This window comes from Miscanthus floridulus, unplaced genomic scaffold (genome assembly GCF_019320115.1).
Source record: "Miscanthus floridulus cultivar M001 unplaced genomic scaffold, ASM1932011v1 fs_550_6, whole genome shotgun sequence".
NCBI classification, from domain to species: Eukaryota; Viridiplantae; Streptophyta; class Magnoliopsida; order Poales; family Poaceae; genus Miscanthus; species Miscanthus floridulus.
In genome coordinates, this window is record NW_027096922.1 from 94138 (window position 1) to 99948 (window position 5811).

Here is a 5811-nt window from a genome sequence, read left to right on the forward strand (position 1 = left end):
CGACTGTGATAGTGAGCGAGGTAAATTGGCTAAGCAAACATTTAGCACCACCGCCAACTATTGTGTGAGTAACGACCATAGGTTAAACTAGGGGTTTGACTACTTCAATGGCGATCATGATCCCGGCGAATGTTTCAACTGCTCCGGCGAGCCCCATGTGTTTCTACTTGCTCGGGCTGATCAAGGAGTTGCCTTGGGCAACTGCCTAGCCTTGGCGGTGATCTGCTCGAGTCCTGGACCAGGAGAGGAGAGATGGCGGCGGAAGCATCCTCAGGCAAACTGAGGAAGGGAGCGATTGATGTGGACGAGATGCTAAAAAATCTCAGCGAGGCCGAGAAGGAGTGTGTGTTCTTAGCAAAGGCTGTATTGACGCCGAAGATCAACAGAGGAGTCACCGATAACTAGATTATTTTACTTTAAGTAAAAGAACTAATAATAGTAGATTTGTTTTGTGCCGTTGTGTGTGATCCTCAATCGGCAATCGCCTTTAAGGATGACAACGGGGATGTACCCGTCGGGTATCGCCGGAATGTTCTCTTCCCCGCTACGGAGAATTCATCCCGTCTCCGTCCCTATTAACTGTCTCGGGTATAGATTCTTACTCATCCCCGTACCCGTCGGGCATCGGTCGGGTAACAGATACCCGACGGGTACTGCATACCCGATAAATAAGAACACTTGGGGTCACAGCTTTGCAATCGGAGACGTTTCTTCTTCACCCGGGTATAAGTGTCGGAGTCTCGGAGATGCCGAGGAGAAAGAGCGAGGTTGCGAGGAGGACGAGCAAAGGTGGCAGAGAGACCGAACTGAGGAAGCGAGGGGCAAAGCGCTCGTGAGGCAGGCGTGCTTGTGCTGCTAGCGGAGATGGTGAGGAAAAGTTGAACTAAAGTTCCTAAAACATACAAACTATATATATGATTGTTCAGATTTTGGTCAAAATACCTATGTTGAGCTTCTTTGGGCCTAATACTCGCATGACAGCTCAAATAGTCGGGTTCCCCAACGGGTAACGGAGATGGGTAAATAGGGAACGTTCCCGTACCCGCTATACCCGTCGGGGATGGATTCTTGCCCATTTAGATGAGCGCAGGTAAAGATATGATCCCATCCCCGTCCCCTAATGGATCAAATACCCGTCGGATATCGGATATCAGGGTCCCGTTGCCATCTTTAATCACCTTTATATTTATAGGGTGGCTGGTTTTTCGGCACAGGAGTATAGAATAGCCAAAAGCACATCTAATCTATTTTGGCAAAATCTAATGTTTACGAGTCCTAAACTTGCTCGGTTGCAAACATTATGTACATGTATTATATATCTATATCTAATAATAATGAGGCAAAATTTTAGCATTTTTTAGTACCTATTTTTTTGGTATGGCCTCCTATGACTAATTCCGTGAATCTAAAAATTATTTATGTTCGTCTCTCTACAGCTCTCCTGTTTTATAAAACATGTGTGGCTTGGACATGCTTTTTAGGTAACCTAGATCGCTAAGAATCCTAATCAAATAGATACCTCCGATCGTTAGTAAAAGTTGATTAGGGATCCTAATCCAAATAGAAAAGAATAAAAGTACAAATTAGAAAAATCTTATCCTAATCTTATAGCTTTTTTTCACTGAGTTCTAATTTTATTTTTCTTGGATCCAAACATAAAACACCCGTCACAATTTTTTTTTCCACGTTCGTTTTCCATCCTCCGATTCCGATCCAACTCTATCCATACCGGTTTCCATTTTTCTTTCCTCAGTTTTTTTTGACAACACGGTTTTTGTAGTTTTTACATTTGGTTTCCGTTTCTTTTCATCTTATTACTTTTCCATCTTCTCCACGTTTCACATAGGGTTTCTGTTTTTCTTTTCTTTCTGCATCTTCTTATTTTTCCTTTTGCCACGTTATGTTTCCTTTTTACTTTTTTTTTGTTTGATCTCCAATTCTGTTTTTGTCCGTTTTCTATAAATATTAAAAATAAATAATAAATATATAATATTATGAATCTTTAAAATCGTGACTTCTTTTAAGACTAGCAAACATGTACAAACGACACACACGTGTAAAAGGCTATATGAAAAAATGGAGGGCTTTACTGTATAAATTATAATTATTATGAAAAAAAACAACTTAAAGAACAGAGTCCATAAAACGTAAGATTGATTGCGCAGATGCAATGACATAGTCTCATGTAGACGTACAGGATGCTGACTGGTTAAGCGAGTGCTTGATGGTGAGGCTGTTTGTGGCCGTGTTGACAAGCGCAAATGCCGAGGGGCCCCCTCTAAGTAACAGTGCTATGCCTCATGTCTTTGTACCAGTGTTGTTCAAGTATGTTACACACAAGCATACTGTACGTATGCCGCAGAGTTAAGGCTTCAATTTTAGAAATTATATCCGGAAACATATGTCAGGTACGGTGGTTCATCTTGAATTCGAGTGAGCTCAACTTCAACCAAATTTTATATTTTTCCAAAAATCATTTTTTTGTGAAAATACCTTTTATCATGATGTTGAATTGGTCAACTCCATGACACATGATATGGTTCGCTGCGAAAAGTTTTGAAGTTGTGAATTTTAAATTTGGGAATGAAAGGGAAAACATTTGACTTAAGTTTGACATAACAACTACATATAACACACGTCACAGGAAAACTTTTAAAATATTGGTGTTTTTATATTACACAAAAACGCGGAATGTTAAATTCATCATGTTGTCTATTGTATTATGCAACTACATATACTTAATACCAAAATATTCCATCATATGAGCAATTTGGAATGATCTCCAGAATATTGACTGACAAGTTTAGATAAAGCCCTACTCAACCAAGATGCAGTAAGCATGGCTAAAGCCATGATCAAGGACATTGGCCCTCTCCTAGAAATCCCATGTAGAATCTGTTAACTAAGGGACACGCACACGCCTGTGGCCTCATGCATGTCTCGGTCGATAGAAGTTCCTCACCACGTGTATGCACATAATCATTCTTCTTTCTTCTCTTGCTTGTCCAGTTGTCCATTATGCTAATTAATCAATATCACTAGCTAAACCAACCAATCGGCCAAACAGTTCTTAAAAACATAAAGCCCAACTAATCAAACTAAAGCACCAGTTACCAAATCATGCTTAAAGTCCAATTTGGCTATTGAGTGTTCATGTAAAATACGACCTGAGCCAAATTTGATTATCAACGCATGCTTCCTGTTTTTTTTTTTTTTACAATTACGCAGTATAACAAAGACACTCACAATGCTTGTACACTCATTCTACCAACGCAAAGCACGCAAGGACGATGTCAACATATCCACCAGTCAAATTTATATGTTGTTCTAAGGCAATAATAAAATATCAGACAAATATATATTATTTTAAGAACGATTATCGGCCATAAGTATTTTCTTTCTAAGGATGATAGACAAAACATCGGCCATATAATATATATATATATATATATATATATATATATATATATATATATATAGGGAGAGGCTATTCAGTAGCCAGCTACAAAATAAGTTATTCTGTAGCCACCTCCATTTACCATAATTTTATATACTAATTTACGATAATGTCAATATATATTTACTATAGTTGGGTTACTATAACACATAGGGATATTTACCATAACGTTATAGTAAACCACTTAGTAAGGAGTTACTATAATCTCATAAATTAACATAGTAATTATAGTAACTCAAGGTGGCTACAGAATAAGTTATTTTGTAGCCAGCTATAGAGTAGTTGTTCTATATATATATATATATATATATATATATATATATATATATATATATATATATATATATATATATATATATATATATATAGGGAGAGGCTATTCAGTAGCCGGCTACAGAATAAGTTATTCTGTAGCCACCTCCATTTACCATAATTTTATATACTAATTTACGATAATGTCAATATATATTTACTATAGTTGGGTTACTATAACACACGGGGATATTTACCATAACGTTATAGTAAACCACTTAGTAAGGAGTTACTATAATCTCATAAATTAACATAGTAATTATCGTAACTCAAAGTGGCTACAGAATAAGTTATTTTATAGCCAGCTACAAAGTAGTAGTTCTATATATATATATATATATATATATATATATATATATATAGTATTACTATATAGTACCTGGGTACCGAATAGTTATTCAGTACTCAGCGTCCTATTGGCAGGCAAACAGGCCCACCGTGCCCGCACCCCGCCGTTCAGGGCTGAGGCTCACAGGCCCGGCCCACCAACGGACGAGCTCGATTGGCATAGCAGCTCGGGAGCTCCCTCAACCCACCCTCGATTAGATGCGGTTTTAATTTCCTAGGGCTTTTACATTTTTACCATTATTAAGATTGACGCTCATCCGATTATCACTTTTAGAATGACACTTACAACTTTACCAGATGAGAGAGGTTTGAGTTCTTAATTTACCACATTTGCGCATGTGGCAAGCCACGCCAGCTCGACACGCTGGCGCCCAGTCAGCATGAGCACGTGAAATGTTGTTGCTACAGCTGCCTTGCTCCTCTCTCTCCATCCCCGACAGCTGGGTCCCGCGGCACCTGTCACTTCTAGGTGGACCCCATTCGTCAGCTTCGTCTTCCAGCTCTAGCACCTGGATGGGAGCCCCCGGCGCCGCCGCCGGACTTCCGCTGCCCCATCACCCTCGACATCATGCACGAGCCCGTCGTCGTCGCCAGCGGCCAGACATACGACAGGGAGTCCATCTCCTGGTGGTTCGACTCTGGCAAGTCAACGTGCCCCAAGACAGGGTAGGTCCTTACCGTTTTGGGGCTGGTTCCCAACAAGGCGCTCAAGAACCTCATCGCCAAGTGGTGCCGGGAGAACGGCGTCGCCGTGGAGAGCAGCGAGGCGAGCAAGAGCGAGCCAGCGCTGGCGGTGGCCACGAACAAGGCGGCGCTGGAGGCGGCGCGCATGACGGCGTCGTTCCTCGTGAAGAAGCTCTCCATCTGTTTCTCCCCTGACGCGGCCAACCGCGTGGTGCACGAGATCCGGCTACTGTCCAAGTCCGGCGCCGACAGCCGCGCCTTCGTTGGGGAGGCCGGAGCTGTGCCACTGCTGGTGCCCCTGCTCTACTCCGAGGACGCCGGGCTCCAGCTCAACACCGTCACGGCGCTGCTCAACCTCTCCATCCTCAAGGCCAACAAGAAGCGCATCATGCACGCCGATGGCGCCGTGGAGGCGGTCGCCCACATCATGAGCTCCGGCGTGACGTGGCGCGTCAAGGAGAATGCGGCGGCCGTCGTGCTTAGCCTGGCGTCCGTGCACACCTACCGGCGCCGCCTCGGCCGGAACCTATCCGTCGTCCATGCTCAGCCTGGCATCCGTACACACCTACCGTCCCATCCAGGTGCTGGAGCTGGAAGACAAAGCTGACGAGTGAGGTCCACCTAGAAGTGATAGGTGCCGCGGGACCCAGCCATCGGGAATAGAGAGAGAGGAGCAAGGCGGGGGTAGCAACGATATTTCACATGCTCATGCTGACTGGGCGCCAGCGTGTCGAGCTGGCGTGGCTTGCCACATGCGTAAATATGGTAAATTAAGAACTCAAACTTCTCTCATCTAGTAAAGTTGTAAATGTCATTCTAAGAATGATAATCGAATGAGCGCCATCTTAATAATGGTAAAAATGTAAAAGCCTCCAATTTCCTCACCCCATCCGCCCGGTCTCTTCCTTCCCTTCATACGCCGGCACAGCTCGTCCGCCCCCTCTCCCTACGACCGCTGCTGCCGACGTTTTTTGGTGTTGTAGGAATAGCGCTCGCCTGCTCCGGACGAA

General features: G+C 43.2%; 1 pseudogene; it reads left to right on the top strand.

Annotated features, from left to right (window-relative positions):
• The first annotated feature begins 252 nt into the window (after positions 1–252).
• LOC136532216 (U-box domain-containing protein 16-like) lies at positions 253–5408 on the top strand (annotated as a pseudogene).
• Positions 5409–5811: the final 403 nt, after the last annotated feature.